General features: G+C 47.3%; 1 protein-coding gene across 4 annotated transcripts in view; it reads left to right on the top strand.

The window, feature by feature from the left end:
- LOC138287177 (uncharacterized) overlaps positions 1–14,452 on the top strand; it is a 228,397-nt gene that overhangs the window by 16,052 nt on the left and 197,893 nt on the right. The window lies entirely within an intron of this gene.

Raw genomic sequence — 14,452 nt, 5'->3', positions numbered from 1 at the left:
CGTTGAATAAAATAAACTACTCTATTATTGAGAGAGAAATGTTGACTGCCTCCTGGTTGCAAGTATGTATGTGGGGGGTCTAAAAGGGACATTCAAGTTGAATCACAGACCCTCCATTAAGGTGTTGCTGTCTGGTGGAACCCCGAAAAGTTCAGCATGCTTGGCTAGGTTGACAGCCAAATTGTACGACTTCAGCTTTGGGGTGGATTATATATCTGGGTGGAATCCAAGGCAGGCTGATAGTGTGTCACTGATACATGCTAAAGAGAGGATGAATTTCAGACTGAGTTCGAGAAAATTGTTGCTACTGTGTGAAATAGTTTGAAAGAATTTGAAAGCGCAATTACCAAGGAGGAATGACTTAAGTCTGAGGTGGTGGATGATAATTTGAATGAGTGAGAACAAGAGCAAGAATGGTTAAAAGTGTAAAAATTGTGTGGTTGTGGCATGAAGACCATATTTCAATGTTTTGGACGGATTGTCGATAGGAAGTGAGAATGTGTTTATGCGAGGCAAAAAGTTTGTGTCTTTAGTAGAATTGAAAACTTTAATTTACGTTAGCTAGGAAATGTTATATTTAGTATCTGGATCAGAGGCAAGTGTTATGCTAGTTTAAAGGGTACATGTTACCAGCAAAGCCACTTTTTCCACCTGCTTGAAGTAGAAATGTTTGAAAATGAAAGCAAATGACCAGTCACCTCCAGGCAAGCTCCAGAGGAGAACACCTTCAATGCCATAGCACCACTAGCTGAATGTACACCAAATCGTGAAGTGTCTATACCATCTTGTTGCATTACACATTTCGTTGGCTGGAGAAGATGCAGCATTGGAAGGTAAATGACAATGAGCACACGATTAACTCCTGGAAGAGACTGTGACTCCAATAGGAGTGAATATTCCTCCTGTAAGTTCTATGGCCCATACATCCAAGTCTCTTTTACGCAATATTAAAAAAATAAACTTCACAAACATAGCTGATAATTCCTTCCTGGTTAAATTTTCATTGTGTTGCCATAGGGAACCATATTCAACACTTGGCTGACATCCCAAAGATGAGAATATTTGGGCACCAGGCGTACCAACAGTTACACCTCTTTTAGCAGTCTGCACACAGATGTTCGGCAGTGGTTGAAACACTATGTATACATCATGTGCTGAGATGGCTGATTTAAAAGTGTTAACTGACCTTTAAGACTGTCCCTCTGTGAAAATTAAGGATAAAACATTCAGTCCAGGCATCAACATGCCTATTGACTCCCAGCCAGTTTGTATCACTTTGCTGTGCTGTTAGCTCAAGCCCTTCTGATGAGTCCCCGAGCCTGTTCAGAAATGCCCAGGAGCACCCATGGCTCCCTGTAATCTTACATGTCAGAGACTAAGTAAGCCTTCCAGTGCCAGGGAATGATATTGTCACCGTGAACTTGTCAGAGTTCTCTGAAGGTGGGGGAGACAGATTGATGAATCCTAGGAAAGTTCTCTTAGATCAGGCAACCACACTTGTGACTCCAAATTGAAGTGACAAATATTATGTTTACCTCTTGACACTTGAGCAATCATCCTCACAATCTTGGCTAAGGGGGAAAGGCAAAGTTAAGTTCCAGTGACCACACCTGAAAAAAACCTGTCAGTTCCTTTAGGGTACTGTCTCTGACTAAAATACCTCCGGAGGTGGTGGCCTAGTCTGGAGGCAAAACAGCCTTTACGAAAAGGACCCCAGATATTCATGAGTATCTAAAGCAGTCCTGTGTGTAACATTCATGAACTGGCATCCTGTTTGACAATGTGCTGTCTTGTTATGCCTTTTGAACAGATAATTTGCTGCCACCCCCGCCTGGTTCTCAAGGAAGAAATACCTGAAGTCCCTGGCCATCTCTGCAAGTAACTGTGAACGGGTTCCTCCCAGGTGGTTTATGTAGCATAGTTCTGATATATTGGCCATCTTAGGAAGCACACAACACTTGCCTTGTCCTTGGAACATCATTTGATGGCCTCCTTCAAAGAGTAATTCTGGTACTGGTCTTAGGTCCTTTGTAATGCACAACAGTGCTTATAACAGGCTAAAGGATAGTGCTGTGAACTCTTATGTCTCGTGCTTCCAGTAGAACTTCAGAAATCAGTGATGAGGTTGAAAAATTGGTATCGGAAAGGTATGTGTCCTTCAAATCCACCATCCAGTCCCCTTGCCTGAGAATGACCCTGATTAACTGGATCCCCTTCATATTGAAAAGTACAAAGACCACCTACTCGAGATTGATTACTGGACAGAAACCCATGCCCTACTTCTGAACTAAGAAGATGTTGCTGTTGAAACCTCTGTGGAGAGGTACTGTCTGTACAACAGCACCCTTCAGTTCTAGAGGTACAAGCCTCTCTGCAAGCTGCAACTTCCTGATGTAATATTGGAAGGCCCTTCTGAAAATGTGATGGATTTCGTCTTCTGCCATTTACTCAGTGAGGTGTAGAACTCCATTTGGAAACCCCTGATGGTCTGAAGTATCCAAGCATGGTTGGTGAACTCCCACTCTTTGTGAAAAAACAATTCTTATCTCCCATGTAGCCTTACATGGATAGAAGAAAAAAGGAACCTCTGGCGCTGAAACACTTCAGGATGGGAAGAAACCTCTGAAACAGGAATGATCCTGCCATTCCACAACCTTTTGGTGAACTGTGGTTTGGGAAACGGCCAGCTGTGCACCCTCATCCTGTACCGCAGTGACCTATGGAGCTCTGCGATTGAGATGTTAACAGGTTTGCAACTGTATGTTATCTCCTCTAAACTTTGTATGTCCCTGGACCATGAGCACTGCTGGGCCATCCCAGTTTCTAACGGGTATAACTTTGTGAGACCAGTATTTCATTATTATTTTTGATTTATTTCTTTAATGTCTTTAGCAGAGTGACTTAAAAACTGGGTCCTGATAAATGCTTTATAACCTTTTTTTGGGGTCCACGAATGGCATAAACATTTTGACCACACAAAGGGGGGTATATTTGTTAAAAATCCCCCCTTCCCCTCTTATTTTTAACTCTATCCCCGAGAGCATCCGAGTAAACTCAGTCTAGTCCTTCTGGAGGTAGTTGATTTCTTTTTGCACTTTGCCCCTCACTCCCTGTCATGATCTGCTCATCAATTTAAAACACCTTTGCTCCTCCCCATTGGGAGTTGTAGTCCACACCAGGCACCTTGTCGTCCTGGTGTGAGGAGGGAACCCAGTGATGAAGCATGTTGCCCTTGGGTGAGTGAGGGTTCCCGTCCTTAAAGAAGCGCTCTTTTCTGGAGACACCTACCCTCTTTGTTGTCTCTTTTCCATTTCGACATCAGATGTACTTTTTGTGAGTTACGTGTAACTTAGGGAGCAGTACATATCTGGTAGGGCATCTCCCTTTGGATCCTCTGTGTTAGTCTAACTGCACCCTCGTCCGCTCCGAGCCCCTCCAAAATCCTTTTGGCTGAAAATGTTCTTTATGGAGGTGTGAGCATTGTCTAGGGAAGTAAAAGTGGACACATACTTCCCCAGTTCTTTCAGAAAGGGGTCACTGAATAGACCACCTTAAGCAATCAGGCCCATCTCTGATGTGACAAAGTTGCCCAGTTTTGGGACTATTAGATGAGCAGAGACCTCCGTCTATCCATCTAGAAGGCATAGATTCTATTTTCTTAAAATATCACCAGTTTTCGGGACCAGCCTGACAAAGTCTTAGGCGATATCGGGGTACCAGTTCCTCTCAATAAACACCATGAGTATGTAAGTCCTAGATGCTAAAATCCATCCTTTTGGGTCTTATTAGTATATCCAGCTATCTTTAGATAATGGAAAAGGGTACCAAACCTGCATGCTTCATCATAGATGTCCCTTTCCCCCAGGGTAAGTTAATACCACCATGAGGGAATCAACTAATTGTGGGCGTTAACAATAATGTTTTTTTCTGGTTTCTGGCCAAAAATACCTTATGGGTTTACTCAGAGTAGTTTTCGTTATCAAGTACCCGTGGTATGATTAAAAGAAATTCTCGTAAGAATCCGGACCCGAACGGTTTCCTGACAGAAATCTTCAGCACATGTAGTGACACCCTAGCCCCCCACCTGCTTGCCATGTTTGAGGAGGCGGAAAGGAGGGGTGGCTTTCCTCTGGGTTTAGACCAAGCCACCATAGTGGTGATTCCCAAGACACCCCCATCACGGCAATGCTCTGTCTATCGCCCCATTTCGCTTCTCAACTCTGAGGTTAAGATACTATCCACGATCCTTGCCTCCAGACTGAACAGGGTGTTGCCCTCGCTGATACACCCAGATCAGTGCGGCTTTATGCCTGCGAGAAGTGCCAGGCACTGCATTAGGTGCTTAAACGTGGTGTTGGCTCACCAAGGCCTCTTAATCCCTCCTCTGGCACTCCTGCTAGATTTCGAAAAAGCCTTCGACACAGTGGACTGGACTTACCTAGACCAGGTGCTTTTGGGCACCGGGTTTGGTGCCAAATTTCGTGGCCTTGTGAAACTCCTTTACTCTAACCCTATGGCGCGGGTGCAGGTAAACGGGGTGGTGTCGGACCCGTTCCCCATCTGCCGGGGGACCCATCAGGGGTGTCCTCTGTCCCCGCTCCTCTTCGCGTTAGCAATGGAACCTCTGGCGAAGCTTATAAGGGAGGACTCCCTGATTGACGGTTGGTCTTGGCCCACCTGGCGAGAGGACCGAGTGGCGCTTTACGAGGACGACGCGCTCTTATTCTTTGCTAACCCAGCCTTCAACGGGCCCCGGGGCGCTGCAGATCTTACGACTGTTTTCAGAGGCCTCCGGCCTGACACTCAATCCTGGTAAATCCCTGCTGGTGCCACTGCACCCCACTAGGGACTGCTTCGACTGGCAGCAGGTCATCCCTATCAGGCGTCACAGCTTCCGGTATCTTGGAGTAACCGTGGCTCTGCTTCCGGAGGTGGCCTGGGCACTTAACGTTGCGCCACTCACTCGAAAAGTCAAAGATGACCTCCAGAGATGGCAGACCCTGCCCCTCAATGTACTGGTCAGAATAGCTCTCTACAAAATGATGGTATTGCCCCAGTTCCTCTATCTGCTCCAGAACTACTCCTACCCCATGCCTAGGCGGTGGTTTAGGGAGGTCCAGGTTGGCTCTCTGCATCTGTCAAAGAGATGTATATGAAGGAGGTTTGGGGATGTCCAACATTTATCTTTATTATCTAGCAATGCATCTATTGGTGATAAATGACTGGATGGGGGAGCTGGTCTGACCCTGCGTACCAGCTAGAACTCCTGACATTGGGCTTTTCTGGCTTGCTTGGGGTGTTGTACGGTAACTCCTTGCCTCGCACAGACCCATAGGTGACCAGGGTGGTGCTGATGGGTTGGAGGGAGGCACAGAGGTTGTTGGGTTGGTGGCACCGTCTTACCTAGCAGACTCCACTGTGGCAGGAGGGGTGACTGGGGCAGGTCTTTGCTTTAGAGGGGTTTCAAAAAATGGGACCTTAAGGCATCTCACAGCTGGGGGATGTCTGGGGCTGGTCGCACATGCGGACCTTTGAGGAGCTTCAGCAGCAGTATTCACTCAACAAGACCCAGTTCCACAAATACCTGCAGCTCCGACATGCGTTGCACGTGCATGTCCGGACCGGCGTGGTCCTTCCTGAGTTTAGTCCCTGGGAGGCTAAGGTGCTAATGGGCGGCCTGGGTAGGGAGGGAGTGTCGCGGATCTACAGCTCCCTGGTCACTAACACAACTCAGATGCTGGACAAACTCCGACAGCGGTGGGAGGGGTGGTTGGGCCCCCGTGGAGGAGGAGGACTAGGGAGATGTGTTGATGTCCTCTAGAACCTTGACTATGACCACCCATCTTCGCGTAGTGCAGGCATACTTCTTACACACAGCATATCTCACGCCCGCCAGGTTATATAAGGCGGGCCTCCAGCCCCACGCAGAATGTCCCCGTTGCGCCGGCGCTGACTTTTACCATATGGTGTGGACCTGCCCACGCATAATCTTCCTACTGGCGGGCAGTGGTGACTGAAATCTCTAGGATCTTGCAGGCGGAGGTTGAGATAGCCCCGTTGACGCTTCTGCTGGGGGGTCATGGATGGAGTGGGGTCCAGTAGAGCTGACCGAACCTTTTTGGGGGTGGCTTGTCTGGTAGCCAAAAGGGACATTGCAGCTGGCTGGAAGGCGGAGGAGGCGCCGGCGCTTGCGGAGTGGCGCCGTGGAGTGGACTGGTGTGCCCAGCGAGAAAAACTTGTGTAAGAAGCGAGAGGGTGCCCGGCCAAGTACAGGAGAGTGTGGAGGAAATGGGCGGCCACATGGAGAGGAGATTTAGGGGTTGGGTTGTAGGTGTCTTGCTGTGGGGTGCCCTGTTACAGATTATTCTGATCAATGTCAATCGTGTACCTATGTCATCTGTGCAGAACTGTTTGGTGCCTTGTCTCGTGGGGTGGGGGTGTGACCCGATTCTGTGTATGTCTTTCTACAAAACTAATAAAGTTGTTTATAGAAAAAAAAAAATTATCATGAGATGTCTCCTGAAAGTAATGATTCAAGCATCCACACACCAACATGTTTCAGCCTATATTGATGCCCGATGAAGTCAAAGGCCTTCTTCAGTGTGATATGTAATTAATATAGATCCTTAGCTACCTAATTTATGTGTGGGGTGATTCATGAATTTGTGTTAATACTTATGATGAGGCTTACCTCGTTCATATCAGGATGATAAATTGGGAATACTTTACTTAGGCTTATACCCCCTGCTCTAACACTGGGGAGTACCTCTCTGTAGTCACACATTTGTTGAGGGCTGGTAATTTTACCTATACCACTTCATCCGGTGTAACCTCAGATGGCCAGTTTGACCTTTGCTTCAGCAGGAATCAGGTCCTTTGTTTGTCGCTGGTCCCTCAATGTGTAGTCAGGAGTTTCATCTTGGGGAACGTTTCTGGAAGGGCCACACACCAAGACTTCGATTTCTATCTGAAAGGACTCAGGGCACTGTTCACAGGACTTTGTATAGAAGCATCCACCGCCTCAGTAATAGTATTGTCCGAAAGGATGAGTGCTTCAACCTCCTCCTCATAGAACCTATGTACTCCATTTGTATTATGTAAGTGGGACTGGAGTAGTAAAGTGACAGTATTCACTCACCCACAGGGGCTAAAGTAGATATGAATGCCAGTTATCAAAGGTAGATTCTACTCTTTAGTTTCCGGGTAACAAGAGCTGTTCGGTTATGCCATAGATTCTCACAAGAGGCTCCCAAAATTGAAAAGGTCGAAGCAGTGGCCTTGAAACAACTCCCACAGGAGTAACACTGACCCCACTCTGGTATGCAAGAAAGTTGAAAAGACCAGCTGATCCAAAGACTGGACTACCTTGGATTAAAAAAAAAAAAAAAAAAAAAATATATATATATATATATATATATATATATATATATATATATATATATATATATATATATATATAATATGCAAAAAAAAAAGGAGAACTCTGGGAAGTTCCCAATTTTAGGTGGAGAGCTGCTCTAGTAAGGAGCACCCTGCAACACCAGCGACACTCTAGATTTGCTCACCTCAAATGTCTGATTATCTAGCAAAGTCTTTAAGCATAGCATTAGCACAGTGCTATCCTCGCCGAGCTAGATAGTGACAAAGTCTTTTGCCATTTGTACAGCAAAATCTTTAAGCATAGGATTGACATAGTGTCATCCTTGCCGAGCTGTAAAATGAGAAAAGCCATTTACCACTCCAGGCACAGTATTACAGCTTTGGACTAGTCAAATACCGTCCAAGCCAACCTGGAATGAGTAAAGCAACCCCTGACACGTGTTTCGCTCTCATTAGAGCTCTTCAGAGGGGTATAGCTTTGTCCAGACACAAGGGAGCAGCCAGTATAAGTCAAACCAAAACCCTTTCAGGGATAGAGTGATGCATAAATTATGCAAAAAAACAAAGGAGAACTCTGGGAAGTTCCCAAGTTTAGGTGGAGAGCTGCTCTAGTAAGGAGCACCCTGCAACACCAGCGACACTCTAGATCTTCTCACCTCAAATGTCTGCTTATCTAGCAAAGTCTTTAAGCATAGGATTAGCACAGTGCTATCCTCGCCGAGCTAGATAGTGACAAAGTCTTTTGCCATTTGTACAGCAAAATCTTTAAGCATAGGATTGACATAGTGTATATATATATAATCAAATGTTACGGGACATTATAGTTAGGTTGATGTTTTACCCATACAAAAATATAGAAATTCAGCAGTTATACGTACGTTAAGAAACTGTAACTCGTTGCCCAAAGTTACTTTCCAGCAAAGGTTATAGTTTACTATAACTGCCGAATTCCTAAGTTTGTGTATGGGTAAAACATCAACCTAACTATAACCTCCCTATAACCTTTGTTTTTTCAGTGAACTTTTATGTTTTTGTTTTTAACACACGTTAATATTTCTGCCAAGGTGCGGCCAGTCAACCAGGGTCTTGCTTTTCCCCAGGATCTTAGGAGGATCCTCAAATCCACAGATCGTCTGTAAACAAAAAAAATGGCACTTTTTCTTTTTTTTACCATGAGGGTCCCCCCCTGGCACCCCCTCCCCCACCCCCCCTCACCCCCTGCCTCCATGTGTCCTACGGGGTCAGGATACCTGTACCGTGGCCCCTTATATGGTATTTAAACTGTCACCCAACCCCCAGCAAAGCGAGGAACAAAATGGCTGCCACAACTTTTTTCTCAGGTTGCGGCAAGCAAATCAGGGCCTTACTTTCCCCAATTTACACCAAATAACAAAAAGGCCTCTTTCTGGAACAAGAGCTACCTTTCTGCCAAATTTGTCAGAATCCCTTCCACTTGTTTCGGCACTATCACTGTTCAAAATCCCCACAGATAAATGAATGGGGAAACCACATTTTGGGACCCCCCCTCTTTTTCTCTATCTGTAACTAGATAGCACCTTAAGATCAATGGCAGCAAGATGGAAATATTGACTAGTGGAGTTTTTTTTTTTTTTTAGAGATGTGGTCTTCCCACATGGCCTGCTGACCTTCGCCCACCTTACATAGCAAACCTTACCATGGAATGGAAGTTAGCCAGCATGAAAAGTCATCCTCCCATAGTCTAAAACTCCTCAGCTGTAGTCCCCACCCCCTAACTTGGATATCCACAACTAATTCAGGGCACCCCTGGTATGGTGCTCACCTGTCTAGAATACACCAAATGTCTCTTATCTTGGTGCTCTGGAATACCTGTGCAGTCTTCAAAGGGTCCAAATATATCTGCACCTTTAACCTTAGAACGACAGCCATGAGTTCTCCCAGCAGCTCTGAATTCTCTCCATGGGCTCCCTGTAACCAAAAGAGTTTCCATGGAGGCTCCCTGCATCAACAAACAGGCTGACATGGCAGTGGGCCTTTAGTCCTTTAAAATTAACTTTTGTTGCTGAGTTTATCTGCTCTGGCATTCGAAGAGCCCACCAGATGTTGATCTGCCAGGGAAATGCCCTGTTGTTCCAGCCATCTGCAGAGGCGCAGAGCCTCCTGACAAAGGGTCCATGACCCCAACCCATCCTGCTTGTTGCAGTATAACGTGGCTTTGTTGTGTTCCGTGAACACCTGCACTAACATTCCCTTGATAGAGGGAAGAAAGGCTTTCAATGGCCAGCCGGATCACACAGAGCTCCAGCATGTTGATGTGGAGTCCAGTTTCCGCCTGAGACCTAGTGCCTCCGATCTCCACCTCTCCCAGATGGCCTCCCCATCCCAGGAGTGATGCATTTGCCACTGCTATCAGATCTGGTTGGGGAAGGGAGAGGGATCTGCCTTTGACCCAATTGCGATTCATTAACCACCACTGCAGATCTTCTGCAGTTCCCTCCAAGATCTGGACCATGTCTGAGAGATTCCCCTGATGGTGCGCCTACTGGAGCTTCTGGTCCCACTGGAGAGCCTGCATATGCCATCTGGCATGTGTCACCAGCAAGATGCAGGAGGCCACGAGGCCCAGCAGCGTCAGTCATTCTCACTGAAATCCAGGATAGAGACTGAAACATCGATATCATAGCCTGAATATCCTGGATTTGTTGCTTGGGAGAATAAGCCAGAAACTGCACTGTGTCCAGAACAGCTGCGATGACAGGAAGCATCTGAGAGGGAGTCAGGTGTGACTTTCGCACGTTGATGGTGAACCCCAGCAATTGTAGGAGGTCCGCCGTAGTCTGTAGGTGCTCGACAACGACCGGAGGTGAGCTCGCCTTTAGCGGAGTCGTTGAGATAGAGGAAGACTGAAACCCCTGATCTCTGTACATGAGCTGCAACCTTGCCAAAGCGGAGCATGGTAAACTGAAAGAGCTCGTAGCCTACAGTGAACTGAAAGTAACGTCTGTGGGTAGGCAGGACTGGGATATGAAAGTAAGTGTCCTGTAAGTCCAAGGCTACCATTCCATCTCCTGGAACCAGGGCAGACAAGACCTGAGCATTTTAACTTCTCCTTCTTGAGGAAGGAAAACCGAAATCGAAGGTAGATTGAATTGCCCTTGTCCTTCTTAGGGACCAGAAAGTAGTGGTAATAGCAACCACAACCTATGTCTGGCACTGGAACCGTTTCTGTTGCTCCCTTGCCCAAGAGAGCTGTGACCTCTTTGCGGATAAAAGACAATTGATCCCCTGTCGTCTGATGGTAAGATGGTGGCATGGATAGTCTCGAAGGGGAGGAAGTAGCCTCTTCAGACTATTTGCAACCCACCTTTCTGAAGTAATGGATTGCCAGCGGAGCAGGTAATGGTGAATACTGCCACCAACTGGCCCATGTTGGGGGGAGGCTGACTGGAGGGTTTAGAAGCTGCTGCAAAGAGGAAGGGTGTAGTGCCAGACTTGCCACCTGACCCATAAGGTCTGTGGGTGTGCTCCCTCAGCACACAGACTGGGCAGCATGCACGGCATGGCGGCTGTTGGAAACTGGCCCCTTGTTTGCAGTACTCCCCCCACTTTTTGCCTCACTTTTGTGGTATTGTGGTCAAGCAGTTAAGCTTTGTAGGAAACTGTCTCTTGTTGCAGTTACCCCACTACGTTTTGCCTGATATCTGATGCTAACATGACTGTGTGTGCTGGGATCTTGCTAACCAGGCCCCCAGCACCTGTGTTCTTTCTCTAAAACTGTACCATTGTTTCCGCAATTGGCACACCTCTAGCACACAGAAAAGTCCCTTGTTAAAGGTACCAGTGGTACCAAGGGCCCTGTGGACAGAGGGTCCCTAAAGGTGAACACTGGTGCTGCGGCCTGTCAAGTCAGAATCAATAGCAGGCAAAAAGTAGTGGGGTAACTGCAACAAGGGACAGTTTCCTACAAAGCCTAACTGCTTTACCACACTACCACAAAAGTGAGCCTTTGTATTATATATGTTAGCCTCTGTTAAGCCTCTGGGGAACCCCTGGACTCTGTACACAACATACTTCATTTTGGTATAGTATATCCATAGCTGCTATTGGTAACCCCTCTGTAGCCACGAAAGGCAGACTGAGGGGACGAGGAACTGCTGCAAGGCCCAAGGACATGGCTGTCGCCTGAGAATCCGTAAAGCGCTCAAGCGTTGAGTCTGCCTTTTCTCTGAAGAGACGATTGCCATCAAAGGGCATGTCCATCAAAGTGGCCTGGAAAACCCCTGTAAATCCTGACATTATCACCCTGGTGAGGCTTCTTAGAGCCACTATTGCGGAAACTGCTCTGCCTAGCAAGTCTGTTGCATGAAGTCTGCAATGTATTGTGAACTTTCCTGTGTCTCTCCCATCAGCAACAACCTGGGAGAGTACAGCCCGGGCCTCCTCTGGGACCTGTGGCAGCACTAGTGCAATCCTGTCCCACAGAGTGTGGGAATAATGGCCCAAAAGCGATGTTGCGTTCATTAACTGCAGTGCAAGCCTGGCAGAAGAAAACTTCTTCTTCCCAAATGAATCCAGCCTTTTGGATGCCCTATCCGGGGGAGCGGTCAGGAGTGGTAGGGAACACGCCTTGGGAGGTAGGGGCTTCGACCACCAAGCTCTCAGGAGTGGTGTGATTCATCAGGAAACTTGGGTGCCCATGTGCGGGGAGATGTTGTTGGGCAATCGCCCTGTTCACAGTATCCCCTGTGCTGGGTTTGGACCAGATTTCCAGTAAGACACCAGTGAGGGGTATAATTGAACAGGAGAAGTGGTTCTGAGGTGGAAGCTTCTGATTGTAGCACCTCTGTCAAGAGATTAGTCTTGACAGCCACCAAGGATAACTCAAGGTCCTCGACCTCAGCTGCTCTCTTCATCACCATAGCGTAAGAAGCTCCCTCCCCCATAGCGATGGTAGGGGAAGAAAGCATGCCAGTATCTGGAGACGTGTCCAGTATGCTGGCTTCATCAAAGTCCGTACCCCAGTCCATGTCTTCATAGGGCTGGTATTCTAAAGGGACAAACCCTCACATTATTCCTTGAGGCCTAGTTCATAAAAATAGGGCTCAGGATCCGATCTAGGAGCCACAGCACCTGCTTGCATCGGAGTTGGGGATTACAGTGGGAATGGCACTGCTGGTGGGTGCCGGGAGAATCTGCTTCAGCACTGGCGCCGGGGAAGGTTGAGGTGATAAGACCAGTGCCAGTCCCGATCCAGGACTGGATCTCTGGGAGCGCCGCAGCATCGGGGCTTGAGCCACAAGTGCGGAATGAGAAGGAGCCCCCTCCAGGCCCGAAGGCACTCCAGTGTTGGATTGGCCAGAAATGAGGCCCATAGCCTCATAAAACTCTTTGAGGCGGGCACTGGTCACTCCAGCTTCCGGAAACTCGGGGAGGCGTGGAGTAGGCACAGGCACAGGTTCCAGAGAACGTGGCCTAGAGCCTCGACGCTCCTCATCTCGAAAAGCGCTTAGACTTCTTGGATTTCTTCTTGTGCCTAGACCTACCCGATCCCCCTGATGACTTGAGATGGGATGATGACAGCGGCGGATTCTGTGACCGGTGCTGGGACCTTCCTCTTCACCGAGACCTCAACATACATAGAGTTGCGCGCCGAGGCACTGTCAGCTTTTCGGACCGCTCCCTCAAAGCCTTTTGATGAATGGCCTGGCTCTCGGGGCACGACTTTGGGTTGTTGTCATGCACCAGACACCAAAGACACACAAGGTCCGGATACATCACAGTCATCGCTGAATGACAGGATCTGCAGGGCTGGAATCCTGTCTTCCTAGAAGACATCTTCGACACATATGAAGAAATGCTCTTGATAAAGACTTGACAAAATGTTGAAAATCCCAGTCCAAAATTGACTGAAGGCTAGCTCTCTTCGGATCAATGTTGGCTGGTGCAGAAAGCAAAGAACTGACAGCCTGCCTGGGTAGCACACTGTCCCCTCTGTCACCGACGAGGAGCAAATTGACACCACCTACTGGTGCTGGGATACTGCTCACAAAAATCTTCTGGAACAAGTATGGTGCCTGGGGAGAATTCAAAGGTAAAGAATCTGCAGCTAGAAGTCTCTATCAGATTTGACAAATACAGTATTGATAGCTGACAAAATTTACCTGCTCCACAGTGTAGGATGTTATACCTAAGACCTCTGTAATTGTGCCTCTTGACATTTCAAGACATCGACTGATGGGACAATGCTCATAATCTTACATGGCATAGGCAAGGAAAAGCATTTGTTAAAACATACCTGGGACCATACTAATTGTGTTTATGCAGAATCTATTATTATGTGGATCATTTTCATGTATGTAAAAAAAAAATCAAAATCAGTTAAACTTATTCTGCTAATCATTATTCCATGCTTCCAATCAAGATTGTCCTACTTGACCCCAAACCCTGAGACTTTGCCGAACTCCTGGAAAACTCTTCCAGGCGTCAGATCAAAGAAGCCATTTGTGTTGGGTACAACAGGACATTGTCAGCGTATAGAGGGATACGTTCCTCTCTGCCGCTGCTGGTCGGCCGTCCCCTAATCTGTGTTCTATGCTTATCCAGTTGGCCAGTCCCTCTATCGCCAATGCAAATAACACCGGTGACAGGGAGCAGTCCTATCTAGTTCCCCTGTGGAGTCTGATTTCTTTTGAGGTATATCCATTGGCTTTCACTTTCGAGGTCAGATTGTCAAATAAGAGCCTGAACCAACTCCTAAATTTAGGGTTGAAGCCCATTTTCTCGCTTGGAGAACATTACAGTATGTCTGAAACCAGCCGTCTCATCTTACACCTAGGACCGTCAGTCCCCATACCCTGATTTTTAGTTGTACCGCTTTGAGTTTACTGCTTAACTAGTGTATTCGAGACTGCCAACATGTCTCCCCAGCATCCCCCCTTCCTACGTTACCGTGATGTGATTTTCGGACAAACCCCCTCACCCCCAACTCACAGCATGTATTGACCCCGAACCCATCAGGGGGATAATCTCTGTGTATAAACAACATCTCTGAGGCATGGACAGAGGCCATCATCTTAAACCCAAATACCTATGA

Source organism: Pleurodeles waltl, chromosome 1_1, assembly GCF_031143425.1.
Source record: "Pleurodeles waltl isolate 20211129_DDA chromosome 1_1, aPleWal1.hap1.20221129, whole genome shotgun sequence".
NCBI lineage: Eukaryota > Metazoa > Chordata > Amphibia > Caudata > Salamandridae > Pleurodeles > Pleurodeles waltl.
Note: the sequence above shows the minus strand (reverse complement) of the source record. Positions and strands in the feature narration are given on the sequence as shown.